The sequence below is a fragment of the Dermacentor albipictus genome, chromosome 6 (genome assembly GCF_038994185.2).
Source record: "Dermacentor albipictus isolate Rhodes 1998 colony chromosome 6, USDA_Dalb.pri_finalv2, whole genome shotgun sequence".
NCBI classification, from domain to species: Eukaryota; Metazoa; Arthropoda; class Arachnida; order Ixodida; family Ixodidae; genus Dermacentor; species Dermacentor albipictus.
This window is the reverse complement of record NC_091826.1, coordinates 48,091,344-48,109,475: the sequence shown is the minus strand read 5'-3', so window position 1 is coordinate 48,109,475 and position 18,132 is coordinate 48,091,344. Positions and strand designations below refer to the sequence as shown.

The 18,132-nt window shown below is 49.3% G+C and overlaps 2 protein-coding genes across 5 annotated transcripts in view; one reads left to right on the top strand and one right to left on the bottom strand.

Moving 5' to 3' along the window:
* Window positions 1–18,132, top strand: part of LOC139061063 (serine/arginine-rich splicing factor 4-like) — a 174,898-nt gene that overhangs the window by 72,685 nt on the left and 84,081 nt on the right. Inside the window, exon 2 of the mRNA XM_070540511.1 lies at window positions 5,523–5,593. The gene's annotated coding sequence lies outside the window, so the exon portion shown is untranslated. The remainder of the gene's footprint in view (window positions 1–5,522; window positions 5,594–18,132) is intronic.
* The window catches only part of LOC139061064 (E3 ubiquitin-protein ligase RNF217-like), a 344,621-nt gene that overhangs the window by 280,422 nt on the left and 46,067 nt on the right, over window positions 1–18,132 (bottom strand). The window lies entirely within an intron of this gene.

Below are 18,132 nucleotides of genomic sequence, written 5' to 3'. Positions count from 1 at the left end.
GGTTTCCCTTCTTTTTTCTATACTACATAGCTTCTTCTCTAGGACTAAGAAGATTATCGTGCACCTAACAACCCACCTCGATACTTGCTGTTCTTGCTCGATTAGGCTTCAGTCAGAGAAAGAATATATATATGTATTCTAAGGGCCAAAACGCGAGAAGGCTTGAGGCCGCCGGAAAGTGAAAACAAATATTGTTGTGGTCAGAATTTCCCGCCGCACACCTCTGGTTCACTTCGTAATGGTTCATATGTGCGATAACAAAAATAAAGCAAACGCTGAGAGCTGGGAAGAAATTGGGCATCGAATGTGCGCATACCTAAATGAGTTACTCGTGCGTAAGAAGTCTAAACAACTCACAAGCAAGAGAAGGGAATAAGTAAACGAAACCCAACAGGGGGTTGGAGCCAGAAGAAGCCTAGCGCCCTCTAGCGGAGCGTGCGCGAATCATTTGCACGGTTGAAGATAGTAACTGCCCAAAGTCATTTCCACTGCCCACCTTGCCTTGTGCCTGTCGTTCTACAGATAAAACGGTTTCATCGTCCTACTATAAGGTGTATCTTATGTTAGCCAACGCTCGAAGCAATATCCTGAAAAAAAAAGAAAAAGATAAAGGACAGAGTGCATGCGCTTATTGAAGATCACTCTACCGACATCGCTGTTTTTACTGTGTCGTGGCTGTTTCCCGAAGTTAAAAATGATGAGCTCGTTCCTGAAAACGAATTCCTGAAATGCAAAACGCGCCACAAATACGCCACTCCTCCCGATCTGCATATTCCGAGCCTGTAATCAGAGCTGGGCGGCTGTAGAAAAATGCTATTCACGCTCTCCCGGGAGCTAGCGTGTCACTAATTTGCATACGGTGACGCTATAGCCGGCCCCGATTCTGGAACGACATTGAACGCCCACGTGGTCCTAGAAAAGTTGTGGTAATTTGAAACAAAAGACGAGAGAAAACACTCTTCTGACGGCTGCGACCTTTCGTATGCTCCATGCTAACATGTGAGCCCCTCCCCCCCTGCGTTGCCCTGGCTGCGTCTTTCCATCTTATACTTCCCACGCCCCTTCGTTGTGGACGCCACTGAATGTGCGCGTGTTGGTATTCATAGGCTACCTACTCTTTCTTTCTTTCTTTCTTGAGTGAATGTACGCCTGTTCATTGCAGCCGTAGGCGACATACGTTCTTTTCTTTTTTCCTTCACTCTTTCAGATAAAAATGTATAAATTGAGCTCCGGGTGCTTGCAAATGCACTCTTGATGAAGGAAGGACTCCGGCCGACACATCGAAATTAAATGTTTGTTTTTGATTTGGTTTGTTTTTACGTGCGCCGGCACTTTCTATTTATTAAACAGCGAATCTGGGGAATCGAACCGCTGACCTTATCCTCGGCTGCAGAAAGACGTGTCGCTCGGCTGAGCGACCATAGCGGATCGAGTCTCCGCGCTCTGCGGCGAGGTGCTCATTTGCGAATCTACTTGCACTCAGGAGCGCAGTTCTTCTTCGAAAGAGCACGCAGGCAACAATATAGAAAGGAAGGCAGAATGAAAGAGGGCGAGAGAAGGAGAGAGTGAAAGAGAATGAGAAACTGAAAGAATTGAAGAAAGGAAAAAATACGAGGAAGAAAGGTGCACTATTGCGAAAATTCCATGTTTGCACCGGCGAGCTCGCCCCCCCCCCCCTCCCGACCTGCACAGTCTTCCTCCCACCTTGGCCAGCGGCGAACTCGAGTTCCTGCTTCAGTGTACTACTCACCGATTGAGCGCGCCCGGCGAATCTTTCGGGAGGCAAAGAAAGAGGGGATGGCCAGGAAGACAGGGAGATAAAAAAAGGTAGCCATCCGAATCAGAAATGAGACAGGGAAGGGAAAGATAGCGAGGATCCCCAGAGCGAGTGAGTGAGCGAGCGAGCTGTGGTGGTGGTGTTCTCGAGGCTCCAAAATTATAGCCTCATTTGCGAGCGAGATTGCGGTCTCAAGCGCGCGGTTGTGGCCCCAGGGCGTTGATGTGCTAGGCGTGTGCGCCTATGGCTTGCCTAACGTGTCTTTTCATTCGTGCCTCGCGAAATTGCAGCTTTCTTTTCATCTTGTTTTACATTTTGGGGGAGCAGAAGGTACACGTGCCGCCAACGGGGATAGAAGGAAAGCGGGATGCAGCAAGAAATGGGGAAACGGGGAAGGTAATAGGGAGTGAGCAAGATAAAATGAGGTCTCTGGGAAGCGCGAAGGAGACAGGTGCAGCAGGCGAGTCTCGTTAGGGTCAAGGGCAAAACGTCTCGGCGTTTTCGGCTGCGTGTATAAAACAGGAGTCTCCTCATGCCTCTTGCATGAACCAGGTCGCTCGGGCGGTGAAGGAAGCGAGGCCTGGCGGGATTGAATGAGACTGCGGAGGCAATCTGGGTCTTCCATGTGGCCTTCCATCTCCGAAGCACGCGCGTGCAAGCATCGTGGCCGAAATTAAGTGGTAGGCTTTTCAAATATAGAGCGCTCCGCGAGCGCGTGGGTCCAGGCGAGATAGAATTCGGTGTGGCAGCGGCATCTTAGCGCAGTTTTGATGAGGAGTTACGAATTCCGTTGTTTTCCTCCTTTCCTTCCGTCCGTCCGTACGTCTGTCCCTCCGTACATCTGCCCCTTAGTCCGTCTGTTCGTATGTCCGTCTGTCCGTACGTCTGTTTGTTCGTACGTCTGTCTGCCCGTACGTCTGTCTGTCCGTACGTCTGTCTGTCCGTACGTCTGTGTGCTTCTGCATGTTGCATGAGGAAAGGGGCATACCGTCGATTTCTAAACCGTCTTTCGGTAGCCGGCGTCAATGGCAGCCTACGTTCCTGCCGTTAATAAACAAGAACAGCGAAAGAAAATGCAGCACGTATACCATGGCAGCCGGCGATTGAGCGTGGTGTGTCGTCCCTGTAAATTTTATTCACGACGATTCTAGTTTCAGAGTTAACGAAAAATAACCAAAAACACCGTTGCCATTAAGTTAACGGCGCGGCGGTTACAGCACTGATTGTGAAAAAGGTGCATGCCTGTAATGGTTACCGTGGTTAGTGCGTATCGATTAGTTTCTTTCGTCCCTATACCGGCGTAGCAGGGGTCTTTGCAAAGCGCACTACAGCATAGGAATTGCGGTTTGGAGGCAACGACGACCATACGGTTGTCGCATTCCGAGCACGGACTGTCATGAGTCAGGAAAGTATAGTAACTTGTACAGTTCCTTTCATTTTTATTATTCTATTTTCACTTTTCACTTCCAGGCAGCGTGCGAGAGATCGCATTCCATGCGCTACGTGGAGTTTAAAGTTTGATACAGCGTAGTTAATGCTATTGCTTTTAACTGCAGGATTTTTATAAGCTCGCGCTCCTTTTTCATTTTTTCATATCCGAACTAAAGGTTTATTCGCTCGAGCTTTTACCTTTGTTCTTTCGAAACTTCGCGGTATTTGGTTAAGTTCAGTTCTCTTGAACACAGAAAAAGTCATTTCCGCGCGTCGCTCCCGGGCGGAATTCACTGCACTCGGATCGCGCCGTCACTGAGCTGCTGGAATGCCAGTTCGTTCCGTGTGGACACTGCCAGGCACCTCCTGCAATGCCCTTTCTGTGATGTGCAGGCAAAGGTTCTTGTTGCTGGAGAAATATCAAGGCAATTGTATGCACATCGTTCAGTGTAGAAACAAACTCGCTGTTGGCTATGCCCGGACATTTGCTCGTAGATAACGTAAAAGGTGAATGCCGAAGAATGAAGGAAAATAAGTGGAGTAAGCCGAAAAAAATAGGAGCAGCGTGCATGTGTTTGCGAGGGCTCGAGCTTGCGTTTTAGTGAGTGTGTGAGTTTTTGAGCGGGCCTTTCACTGAGTGAGTGAGGGAGTGAGTGAGCGAGTGAGTGAGTGAGTGACTGAGTGAGCGACTGAGTGATTGAGTGAGCGACTGAGTGATTGAGTGACTGACTGAGTGATTGAGTGACTGACTGAGTGACTGAGTGATTGAGTGACTGAGTGATTGACTGACTGACTGAGTGACTGAGTGAGTGAGTGAATAACTGAGTGAGTGACTGAGTGAGTGACTGAGTGAGTGACTGACTGACTGGGTGAGCGAGTGACTGAGTGAGTGACTGACTGAGTGACTTACTGACTGAGTGACTTACTGACTGACTGACTGAGTGACTAAGGTAGTGAGTGAGTCTGTGTGTTGTGTAAGCGCCCGGCAGCTGTGAGATCTGGCCTCCCTTGCAAAAGATATCTTGCTTGTTTATTGAAGGCCCGCGCACCTCAGTGTAAAGTGCATAGGCTGACTATATACTCAGTAGAATACCCGTGGAAGGTCTACGGACGATTACGACCAAGCGTTTCGCTCACAAGAGTCGAAACACGGAAAACACAATTTTAGCTTTCCTTATACGCTTTCAATGTGTTTTGAGAGCATTCTGAGCGCGTGCTAACAAGGCCGTTAATTCCTTCAAACATTTTGGGTTTCCAGGGTGTATCCACGTGGCGTACAAGTGGCTTATGAAAACGTATTCATAAAGCACGAACAGTAACAATCCACCAGTTCAGGTTTCTGCGCGCGTTCATGGGGGCCGCTACGCGAAAGTAACACCCAGCCTGTCACGTGTTCGCGGCTTCGAGAAGCAGACGACCTTTAACTAGAGATGAATATGTTAGATGGGCAGTGAGCTTGCCTTCCTTCTGGAAATGATATTAAAGTAAAAGTGTCATAGAACCCTGCCGTGGGCGGAAGGTCTCTTCTGTACTTGTGATAACATTCTGGTTGCGAGTAAAGTCCAACATTATTGACCTTTGGATAAAACTTACTGTCATTCTTCACAGAGCTTGTACAAATGTCGTTCATTCGTTTTTGACTTTGCATGCAGTAGTAACTATCCGGGGTTCAATGATATAAAATATATCATTATTTGTGTTCGGTATGCGGCTACATGCCATACCTTCGGCATCTTTGTATTTGTAGTATCACTCAGTAGCTTTTCTCTCTAACTATGTGCTCTTGAGCTTAGGGCGACTCAAACGTCCCATACTTACCACATTAACTTCACTGAACTTCCAGCTGGCGTTTTATTGCAAAGAAGCACGAATATTTAACCGTGCAATGACACAAAACTACCGCGCGACTGGTGGCTTGAGGCACTTTGCGTGTATTTGCAGGCTTCTTCCACGTTCGAAAAAAAAAAGAAAACACTTTTACGTAACACTTATTGAGCTACGAAAAGCTCTATCGCGGAGTTTTTTTCATATTGCTCTACAACTGTATCGTTGACTCTTTTTATCTAATTATCGCATTTACGAAGTTGACTAACTAAGACTAACTACGTAATTAGGCGGGATGCAAAAAGTAATCCGAGCACCTCCAAGCGACGGAAAACAACGTTACCTTGTCTGTCCGTTCTGTCCATCTACGTGACATTAGCACACTTAAAAAAAGTTTGGCTACAGTTACGTGGGGCACCCTGTCTAAATATCTATGTATATACTCAACTGCGTTACAAAGCCACTCACGTGCTCTATCGTTACATTGCAGGTGGCGCTCACTTTGCCAGCGGCGGTGCCGGCCATCTTGGTTCACGAGGAAGAGCCCTAGAAACACTTCTGGTAAGCGCGTGCTTCAAAAAATAAACGGGGGGTAAGGGAAGGGGAGTACCCCCCCCCCCCCCATGTCTATCGTGAAAAGTTAGCGCCGCTCGTCGTCTGTTCACGCCGCGCCGCACAGACGATCCAGCCGTAATGGCTGCCTTTGCAGATAGGACCCTTGGGGCGCGTTTATTGGACTGAGCTTGTGAATCCGCTTTGGTAATGAACTATATATATATATATATATATATATATATATATATATATATATATATATATATATATATATATATATATATATATATATATATATATATATACTGAGGCGTCCCTGTACAACCTCTTGACATACGGCGGCACAGGTACGTACCCTTCCGACTCGACATCGTCAATTTGATAGGCACTAATAGCCACTTAGACACGACTAGGCGGCGCAGTGATCATACTGCCGTAATGTCGCCTGTTCCTCATTGGCTCGTTTTCGTTTAATATAGTTTGAAAGCGAAATCTTTCTTGACCAATTCCGGTCTTTCGGTCTTTTATTTCTTTTTTTCTGTGCTGGCTGCTTGCCACTGGCTTCTTTAGTTGCAGCATGGTCGCTCATTATGGGCAGCGTTTCTCGCTAAACACCAATGAAAGCGCCTACAAATACGCCGGCCGAATTCGCTGCATATCAATGAAGAGCTCTCTCTCTCTCTCTCTCTCTCTCTCTCTCTCTCTCAAAGCTTCGCCTAAACCAATACCCACAGCCCATGAGATCGGCATATTTTTGTTTTGTAATCACTTTTTGCTTTTCTGTATTTTTTAGTCCTTTTCGCGTCAATTCAGACACCTCTACATGGAATAGCAATCCTCCATCTTCAGCTTTATTTCCTTAAACCCTTGCTCCCTCTCTCTCTCTCTCTCGTTTCGTTCGCACATCTGGCTCTTCAGCGTCGCAACACCACCGAAATATGCTCCGAATGTCCCGCATTTCAGGCCCTGCTGAAACAACTAACGTGTGCAAGAAGCACCGCAAGCTCGCTTGTGAACACCACTGCCACGAGAGAGAGCGTAATCCATGCAAAAAGCTCTCACTGTATTTCCATCAAGTGTTCCCGAAAGCCTTGTTGCAGACAATGGATGTTCGTCTGCAACGACATTCCTTTTTTTTTCTTGTTTTTTTTGTATAGTCACGCAAAACATGGTGGCGCGCGAACGCGATGAAAGGAACAGTCAAAGTGGAATTTCAATGCATGCTAGCAGCGCCGTGGCTGCGTAGTGGCAGCGAATTTGCATCTAAATGCCGGCGTAATTTTCTATGCGCAAAACTTTGCACCGTCCATGCACTCCGCAGCGGGTCCGGATGAGTCGCTTAGAAAACGATGGGACGCACGGTAACGCTAATGGCGTCGCCGCTTTGGCGGCGGGAAGACCGGACTTCTTTTTCTGTGTATATTCTTTTCTTTCTAGAATAGCGGACGGGCTTTTCAAGAAGTTTACTTTGCCTTGAAATCGTCGTCTCTTACAATCCGCGCGCTGTCTTGTAATGTGAAGTTATGGCTAGTTCAATCCAAATCCAATCTTGGCGATGACGTCTCCGAGCCGTCGTGGGGAAAACTTAATTTAGTCGCACGGATGACTCGATATGTGGTCTGACGTTCCAAAACATTCTACGGAATTTTGTTTAACAAATGCAGTCGAACGTCTCCACACCGAAATGATATGCGTAACGAGAGATTTCGTATGTTGCGGCTGAATGCCTATCTATTATCTGTGTTGCGAACGCCTCTACTGCGAAGACCACTACAACGAATTTGACCGTACAGAGGAAAGGAATATGGGCTTCCCCGAGGGGCTTTTGTTCGTCTACAAGAAACGCACGTATAGCGGCTGCACCGCCACACAGCGGAAAGACGTTAAGGTAGCGCCATCTGTCGACATCACAACGAACACCTTGAGGGAGCGTGCAGACACCGCGGTGTAGCTACGGTGTCAAGGGCATCAACGTCAAGTGTCCTGTACAGCTAAGCATTTCGGCGGTTCCAATCGCTTCATTCTAAAGCTGTTTGACTGTATACAAGATTTCCGCATGCGAGGTCGTTGCTTTGCGAATAGCACTAAATGAAAGGTTAGCGGATATTTTCACTGCGAATGGAGGGTTTCGATCAGCCGTCGCCGAAAGTTTGCAGGCCGTGTGTGGTTGGCAGGTGTCGTTGCTTTGCCCTGATGCAAGTCTGCCGCTGTGTCCTGAAGTGTGCACGACAGGCATGCTCGAGTCATGACCAGCAACTTTCAGTTATCCTTGAAAACAAAACGAGGGGAAAAAAATAAGGAAAACCTAGAATTATTGCATTCTGCCGATGCTCATCTGCGGGGTTGAGAAACTTGAGGATGACAAAGACGGTTGACAAGGAGCTGAGGACTGAATTCAACGAACGAAATTCGATAGGCGGAACGTCATTAAGCTGGACGATATCGATATACGGATTGGAGAGCAAACGGGGGTAGCCGATATTCGTGTTCGTATTAAGCGGAATAAACGGATTTGGGCAGGAAATGCAGTGCGCACAGAGCATGAGATAGCCGCGGTAGCCTATCAGATTAACGTGACGACTGCCAAGTAAAGGAAAACGCGGTGGAGGGCAGCGGAGTCTGACGAGCTCGGGAAATTTGCAAGCGCAGAATGGAGCGTGAGATGACGCAATCTGAGGGTGAATGGGAGGTCGCTGGGAGACTCCCTGATCCCCGATACATTTAGGTTAGGTGGTTGACGAGGATGAAGGCTTCGAAAAGTGAACGGCGTTTCACTCTACAGGGCTTTGTTTTTATTTGTTTGTTTGTTTGTTTGTTTCAGAGCGGCAGGCAGATCGAGTGCATGCCCCTACGCTAGCCGTAAGAGAGGGCCTCACGATCAGACGCGGTGATAAAATCGGGCAATCGCGCAATACGGTGATATAGAGTGGGCGGGTTTGAAATGGGACACACTTGATCCGACAACTTCAGTGGAGATTTTTCGCTGAGCGCCTGACCTGTAGGGCACAATTGATGGTGGCCCGCACACGGCGCTACGGGTGGCGCATGTTGGAGACTAATTTTCGACGGCCCTCGCAGCCAGTGCTACACGTTCAGGTACCGCACTTTCATGTCTATAGTTCGTATAGGGCGTTCATAGGGGTGTAGTTTGAACAACACCACCACCACCACCGATAAATCGATAAATCGATAAATCGATAAATCGCAATATTGCGAGTGATCGCCGAAATTAGCGCTGAAAGTTTTCTTGCTGCTAATGTCCGCATAGCTGTTTCTCTTTTTTTTTTCATGCGTTCCCCGCGTATACGGGAAAAATGAATGTGATAAGAACCATCTGGAATTTTGTATTGAAACACACAGAAGTAGTTCACACAGAGGGGAAGCTTTTTGTGACACATCTGCGGCCGCACTTTCGGTGAAATGGCGCGCAAAGCACTGTGTTCTTGTATAATACGCGGGAGGAATTCGCTCTGGAAAATGCGTAATTTGCATATGCTTTGTCCGCAGAGAAATTCTGAGCCTCCCACAGATGCGAACAGTTGCGCGCTCGAAAAACACTGCATTGTTGAGGTATACGCGTGCACTTGTGTCAACCCTCGAAACAAATTCAAAGAAATGAAATATTTTTTTTAAAATTTTATTCCCGAATGCGTACTTTATGGACGCTCCATTTGCATTCTATCCGATTATCGCACGCTGCACGGTTCGAGTTTGAATGGCGCTGTTTCGAAACGATTCAGTCTTTCCTGAAATTCCCTATTCTGATCTGAATTCGTTGCGATTTTCACTGTCACTGCTGCTGCAGACGCCTTTCTATGCACATAAGCGATTACGAAAACTGACAAACAGACTACGATTGCCATCTTGTTTTTAAATCTTTGTCTTCTGTTGCTGTTGCCGGCTTTCAGGTCGGCAAATCTAATTTTCACGCGTCGTGTCAGCGTTGCATATATTCTCGTTGCCTGCGCTACCCTACAAGGCTGCGCGCAGTGCTGTTGTTTATTCGAACATAATAGAGGGTTTTAGATAAAGGCACGCAAGGCCGCTCCCACGTGTTTGGTAGAGGCAAAATACATTCGCGGCCCCTCCGCGCTCTCTTGCACTCGCTTCGGGATCTTTCGTACGCCCGGCGGCTATAGCTCCTGCCATCGCTGAGGAGCAGCTTGCGTCCCCCTTATCTAAAACTCTCTAACGGCTTGAAATCGGGCTTCCTAATGTGCGCGAACTCCTGGCACCGAAACGGCGATGTTTTCGGTGTGGCAGAAGTGGGCCTCCTCCGCGCACGGCCGGTGTTGTGTTCGAGTCCAAATTCTAAGGTTTCACCGGATGCGCCCCCCCTGAACAATGGCGTCGGTCACCAGAGTTCACGATGGAGACTAGGTACGCCGAGAACGTGTCTCAATTAAACTATGGGGTTTTACGTGCCAAAACCACTTTCTGATTATGAGGCACGCCGTATAGTGGAGGACTCCGGAAATTTCGACCACCTGGGGTTCTTTAACGTTCACCCAAATCTAAGTACACGGGTGTTTTCGCATTTCGCCCCCACCGAAATGCGGCTGCCGTGGCCGGGATTCGATCCCGCGACCTCGTGCTCAGCAGCCTAACACCATACCCACTGAGCAACCACGGCGGGAAGAACGTCTCTAAAGAGGCCCTTGAAACGGTGAAGGCCGGGAAGCGAGAAACGTCACCGTTCGTTTGTTGCCGTTTGTTCGCGACGACTGCGCCTTTTAACTCGGTTTATTTATATCAGATAAGAAAATGAGATAATAAAGCACCTCTACTTACTTGTATGAAGTAATCGTCGTATCGTGTTAAATGCGATGACTACTCCACGCCCCACCCCATCTACATTGAGAGAAAGATGTGACGTCGTGTTTTCGGTTGCCATGTTGACGCTACAGGCTGGATTTCTTTTAAATGTAATCTTGTGGTGTTCGAAAAGCAAGTCACGGTTGCTTTTGGGGACCTGTGACGACACAGCGGTTCATATAAATTTACTACGAATACTTTTGAAAGCCGACGTCAACAATATGACCAAACAGCTTTGACACGTGCTTTACATCCTCTACTTTACATCCGGGATGAATATTTCAAGAAATCGCGCCCGAGTTAATTTCGAAAAGAACTGAAACCCAGCGGCAATGGAATGCGCGGGGCTTCTCTGGAAAATATATGCTTATAGCGGATTATCAGCAGAATACAAACAGGGCTTCGAGGCAGAGGGAGGGTAATTTATTTTGCACCAATGCAGCAAACAGAGCTGCTATTACTGCGGGGAATTCACTCATTCTCGCATGTCATGCTCTTTGCGGAAGCGACCTCAGCAAGGTTGTTCGTGACCGCCAACTGCTTAGCATGTTCACCTAACTGTACTGTTGTAATCTGCTAATAATTCACGGCTAAGTGCCTCGAGCCAGCCATGACAGACAAAAAAGGATAACGTTCTTTTTCTTTTTCTATTTTATCGCAGTGCACTTTCCTTTTGATCGCTTATCTCGCATTTCACTAATGGAAGTCGGAAGTCTATTAGTGAAGTTGCGGGAACACGTGACTCTCACACTCGCTCAAAGGTCTCGATAAGCTTAACTAGCGGTCAACTGAAGCCTAACGTAACTTTTTTACGAGCAGCGGGGGATTACGAGGCTGTCTCTCCATGGTGCATTCCGCTTGCGGTTGCAACGGGCCACCTATTATCATACCTAATTTGCCGGCGGGCGCAGTAAGCCGATTGCCAGACCGAATGTTCCGCGTGCTTCTTTTCTTTTTCTAGTTTAGTGTCAGCGCATCCGTGTTGGCATACATTCCGTACTTCCGTATTCTAGAACCTCCACGAGTCCATCAGATGAACTGCGTGCACAGGTAGCGGGAGGTACCGGTCAGGTCAGCCAATGAGAACGGAGAACCAGGAGGAAGCGTTTATACCAGGGTACACCGTAAAACAGTTTACACCCACAAAAGTGAATAAGGTTGCAATTTGCGTCTATAACACGCACCTTTACACCCAACAACAGCGTAAGGGTTGTGGGCTATATATCGATTTACACCCTCATTTACTTTTAAGGGTGTGACTCATTTTACCGCGTACGCCGCTAAAATCGCTTCGCTCGACGCCGGTTGAACGGAAGCTTCAAGGACGGATCGAGCCCTGCACTATATATATATATATATATATATATATATATATATATATATATATATATATATATATATATATATATATATATATATATATATATATATATATATATATATATATATATATATATATATATATATATATATATATATATATATATATGCAACACCGAAGTCCTTTGTATACCGGACTGTTCTGCGGGATCCCGAATTGCGGTTCCGCAAGTTCTGAGCCTCTTCCTTCTTCCGCTCTTTCTTCGATAAGTAGTGCGGTTCACTTTATCGAAATGCATATATGTATGACCGCTCGGGAGTTGGGGAGCTTCGGCTGGCGTGCATAGGCTTGTTCGCGGCCATTCCCGCCTGATCGCCGGAGCGCGGCGTTGCTCATTCATCTTTAATCTGACAAGCGTTCGCTAACGGTATCCGCTGTTTCCACGCGGAACGTGCGCTTTGTTACGTTAGGAAGACGTGGCCACCACAGCACTTCGCTTGTCTGACTTTCTCGTTATTTAACCCATATGCGACAGCTAGGAATTTACAATGAATAAAAGAATAAGCAGACTTCGGTGATTACTACAGAAGTACCATAGCGCCAAACAGACGACACAAGAAGAGACACGGACAAGCGCTCGTCCGTCTGTCTTCTTGTGTCGTCTGTTTGGCGCTATAGTACTTCAGTAACATGCACCAACTAGCCCAACAAAAAGTTCTGCTGGAATTTCGGGGATTGCACCGTCTCTGAACTCGTAGGTGATGCGGCGACGGCGGCGACGATGGCGACGATGGCTACGAGACTACGCCGAGGTGGCGTGCGTGGTCTGCGAGGTCTGTCTGCGACGGCTGCTGTAAATCGCGCCCACGGGTCGCCCACGCGCTGCCGCTCGCGACCTGCAGATTAGCGAGGCAGTTGCACCGCACTTGGCTCCGTTTACAGCGTCCCGCACGAAAAAGGTTGTAAGTCTATCCTTCGTAGTCACGGGCGCCATGTTTTGAACACCGCCTCTTAAAAGCGACAGTAGCCGGCTCTCACAGCGGGACAGCGCTGCCTTCTCGACGACGATTTCGCTGCGGTCGACGCGTCGTCCTCGACCGTGCTACGACATTGGCTGACCTGGCCTAACGTTGGCTCCATCCTTTGTAGGGCTCCTTATAGGCGATGTCGAAATCCAACTCACAGTGACCGCTTTCTCTCAGTAACAGAAACATATCTGAAAGGCTATATGTTCTTGTGGGCTGAATGCTCCAGAAGTTATTGCAGGAACCGCAAACACGCCATTGGCGCCATAGTATGGACATTAGCTATTGCGTACCAAGCGAGAGTTCGAGTGACGGTGGTGGGAAAAGCATTGTTTTAAATCGAACTGCTTTATCTGCCTCTCTCACCCGTTTCCGTAGTGGGTGGTGAGGTTTTGGAATCATCGCCGATACGAATGTGTTCCCGCGCAATCAAATTGCAGTGTGCGCTCATCGCCGAATGCCAACTATAGATATATATATATAGCTCTTCGAGACGCGCATGCGCTCCTGTACTCCTGACGCCCACTGCATTGTCACTGCTCGAGGTTGTGGAGGGTTCCGCGGAGGAAAAGACGGTGGCTCGAGACTTCATCCAGTGCGTACTGGACCTTCAGAAGATTATAGTAGCTGGTGACCTTTGGCCTCCGTCTCTGATGTTCCTGCAACGAGGCCTCTTGCACGAGGACAGGCTGTCACACACCCCGGACCGCAGGCTCTGTTGTCCCAGGTAGAGAGTCGACCCACGTCCATCACGGGCAGCCCCCATCCGTTGCACAATGCGCTGGGCTGTACAGTTCGCTATATCCCGCCAGTTTCACTGCACGAGAAGCCCCTCCCGGTCTCCACAACCATAGAGGGACACTCCAACCACAGTACTCCCACTTGCACCCTGTTTCGAGCGGCAAACTCTGAACTAAAAAAAAAAGCTGTCTGGCAGAGTGCTGCTCTTCGTGGACAAGTCAGTTCTACCAGCCACCGGCTTGGCCACGGCAGCCTGCGTGTCCCCTGCATTGACGAATGAAGCCGCATCCCAGCTACCCTTCGCAGATAGCTCCACTGCCACTGACAGCCGGCCTGCTCGTCGCAGCGAACCGCCCGGCCAAATTCCCGGCCACCCAATCGGCTGAAGTGATATGTGACTTGTACAGCGCGTTGATAGCACTGAGGCGATTAGAAAAGACTGGTTTCAGAGCAGATCTCGTGTCAAGCAGACAGCGGTTCCTCCAGGAAGACGGTTGGACACCTCTGCATTGGCTACTGTCCCACGTCAGTGTCCCAGACAATGAGCAGGCAGACAGCCGCGCAGTGCCAGACATTTCGAAGCACACACTTCGACGGCTGCTTGCATAGCAGCGATCCCGACCCCTGAGTGGCTGGGATCAAATCCCTCCCAATTCTGCCGAACTGAGGCCTCACCAGAAGGGAAAGTTCGCTCTTCCTTAGGTTGAGGATAGACTGAGTGCAGCATAGCGGAAACCTTGGAGCCCCTCCTGTGTCACTGAGCCCGCACTAGACACCCACCGAACCACATATGACCCCCACCCTTCGTCGCCAGGGTCTCCGCGCTACTTCCTTCCCCACCCTTTGCCGATGTCAGATCTACCGAGCAGTCATCAGCTGCATTGAAGATACCGTGTTGGAAGGCAGGCTCCAGACGCCGCCCGGCTCCACCCGTCCTGGACACGGGATGCTGCCACACCTTACTTACTCCACTCTGTACAATTTACACTTCCACATCCCGCATTCTCCATAGCTGCTGAGCCGTGCTACCTTCTTCGGATGCAGAAATATAGCGCATTTTCTCCTCACGACAACCTCCTCGCACATTGGGCATTGTCGGCCGAAAATGAGTGCGCAGGAAGTAATACGCGAGAACTCGTGTGAGAAATTCATCACATTGCGCTAGAAGTAGTAGGAAGCGCAATGCTGGTAGCCGACAGCGGACGTACACAAAAGGTAAAGCAAGAGACACGCAACTGTGTGTCCCCTGATTGAAGGAGGAGGGACGAAAAAAAGGAAGTGGAGGAGGGAGTTCAACCAGCCGCACGTCCGGTTTGCTACCCCATATGGGAAGGGCTTTAAGGGATGAAAAGAAAGGAAGTAGAGACCAGAAAAATGAACAAGAAGCGGCTTTAGCGATCTTACGACGAGCAAATTACGACTGAGATACCAGGTACGGCCACAAAATGTCGTCTGTGTTATGTAGCGCCGCTCAAGCAGCGAGCAGTCGAAGTCCCGCGCATCTTGAATTTTTTATTTTTGCTTGATTTCTCCTAGTCACGTCAATCGCGCGAAACCAGAAATGCCATTAATAATAACATAATAAGGAAACATGCATTTCATCGGATAGGTGTCACGGGGCCGTCTATAGGCCAATTATTCGAAAGAATTGACGGCTAATTTATTGCCATGTCACACTTTGCTAGCGAAACGTTGCATTTTATCAAACAGAGCCGCGGAAGTTACTCTAACCTATTTTGTCAATTTCTGACAAATGATTATTCAATATGAGGAAAACAAGAATCATGAAACCGCCTTTAGGAACTAGTCCGCCAGCAACAGCAGCTTTTTTATCCAATATGTCTCCAGCGCGCTAGCAAAATAGCGACAAGAAAATTTGATTAGTCATATTTTACAATAACTCGCTCGTGAGAGTACAGCTAGCAGTATAGCTGTACAGTGAATACGAGGAAACGCGCAGCAGAGTCGGGGGGGGGGGGGGGCATTTCGCGATCTCGCCGCCAGGGGGCAACGCACATTGCAGGCGTGCTCAGAACACTCCGTCGGCGACGAACAGCGCGCGCTTCGACCTAGTATGCGCGTACGCAAGTTCGATTGTGAGATGCGAATTAAGAAGGTTCTCAAGCTTTCATTCAAAATTGGAGGACGCTTAAGCTTCACCTTCAAGAGTGGAACGCGACAGCGTTCCCGTCGACCCGCCAAGGGGTGTAAGACAGTGGGCTACGACGCAGCGACTACGCGCCCCGCATCGGACGCGGTGAGCGTCGAGCAGCGCCGCGTTCGGCGCGGCAACGAAATGTGCGCCTGAGCAAGCGACGCACGCCTGAGCCTTAGAAACAGCTCGTTTTTAAGGCAACACCGCATTCACTAGAGACGCTTTTGTACTGCTTTGAAGCATCGAACTCGTGGCTGAGTGGTAGAGTGTCCGTCTCACACTCCGGAGACCCTGGTTCGATTCCCACCCAGCCCATCTTGCAAGATGTTTTTTATTCATGAAGTGGTTGCTGGGATTTATCGCTCACGGCCAACGCCGACGACGCCGGCTTTCCTGCGAAACGAGCTCCTTAACGCTGTCGCGTTAAAAGATGTTTATTGTGCACACCTTCCTCGCAATTTGCTCTCCTGTTCAACAATGGGGTTTGTCGCACGTTGCACGTGTTTGCGTCGACGAGCGCACCATGCTGTAGGGGTTGAAAGCGTTTCTGTGGAACTTTTCGAGACGCTCGGGGCGCATTCAGGCCGTCTGCGCGTCTGCCCGTTGACGCGCCCTTCGGCTGACGGCGCATGCGCAGTTCGCCCGCCGTCTGCTTTAGAGGGTCTCCATGCATAGAAGCGGAGTGCGTGTGGTTGGAATTTCAAAACAGCGACATGAAGCGGGCGCTCCCATCAAACGCTACATACGCTCAGTCGCCACGGCGGCTGCGGCAGCAAACGCAGCGCTCTCCCTGCCGTTGCTCGAATGAGCTCCGCGCTCATGCGCACCATAAGCTCGCTATAGCGTACATACCTGCTGAACTGCGTATCCTCTGGACTGAGCAGTGAACGTCGAAGCAACTTTAGGCCTACAGTTTCCCGTCGGCCTCGTCTCGTGCGCACTCTATAGGTGCAACGCCCGCAACGCCACTGGCGCCGCTCCTCACCACGACACCGTTATGAGGCGCCTGGTGAGGCGATGTTTCTTCTGCCCCGCAGGAGTTGCTTAGCGTTCCGCTTTGTGCCAAGATGTTCGCACCGCGCATATTTAAAACGTCCGAGGAGTTGAAGCGCCACCCTAACCCTTGCTATCGCTAATAATGCTGAGCGCCAATCAGGGCGAAACTGTTATTAATAATATAACCATAAACATATGGCAATAACAATAACGACAACATATGCATATACAATAAAAATATGCACACTTCACAGGAAAGAGGAAAATGAGGAGCAGGCTGGCACATGCGACCGGAAAGGCCACAACGCATGCCTACTCTAAACCGAATTGACACAACATAGTTTTTTCCTCGTCCTCTTACCAAAGGAGACACTAACTTAGAAATGGAAGATAGGAAGAGCAAGAGGACAAATCTCGAGTAACAATACAGAACACAAACACACGCAGCTCATGTCACGCGCAGTAGGGCCGGTCACTGCAGGTCAGCCTACTAAGGAATGTTAAGATGGGACGAAACTACCAACTTCTTTTTTCCCTCGCGATCGTGGCGAGGCTGAATCGGAGGACGAGGCAGCGGCCTAACGACGACGTCATCGTCAAGTCGGAGGCTCCTCATCCCTGAGCCCCGTCCTCTCATCACCTTGGCTTCATCTCATCCCCTCAGCTTGTCCTTGCCCCTTTGACGTCATTCTCCAGACGCGTCGCCGCAGCTGCCACTGTCGTCGGCGCTACGGAAAGCGTGGACTCAACAAACCCATCGTTTTGCCCATCGAGCTGCAAAAGTATGCTCAACTAATCCATCTTTTTTTTTTGCCTTTGCTACTGAATTCTTTGTCATTTCGGTTATTGCGTATGCGCCTCACTTTCATATATGACGATGGCGATGTTCTGCTCTTCATAGTTTCGCTCACTGAGCCTCAAAGGTACGTTCATTTAATGTTCTTTTCTTTTTGCCAACGATGTCACGTATGACTGCAAACTCAGTTCCAAGCTTTGAGCGGCTGCCGCGGTGAATGGCAAAGCGAACAATCCTGGGGCGATTTCGGGAAATCCTTAAAGCGTGTCAGGCGGCTGCGCCGAAGACGTCGACTTGGGTCTCGGTTTGCAACAAGTGCTGCCCTGACCAAGCAATACGCTTGTCAGTTCGGATAGCGCGCCGTCCGTGTCTGACACAAGTGCATCCCGCTGACGGGAAAGGGGCATGCAGAGACGGCAGGCAAGGCCGAGGACTTTAGGTCTGACCAGGAACGAAACACCGAGAGCCACAGGAACAGGGAGGGACAGCACAGAACGAGACAGCCGGGAAGATCGCAATCGCGATGCACGGACGCGTAAATATTGATTCCTCTTGGCGAGACGTCCACGCAAGTCAACCCCCCCCCCTCCCCTTGCTGCACACCCCCCACCACCCCTCCTCCCTTCCTCCCCTCTACGGGTGCCCTGGTCCCTCCCGGAATCTTCTACAGCGGACGGTCGTCATGGTTACGCGGAT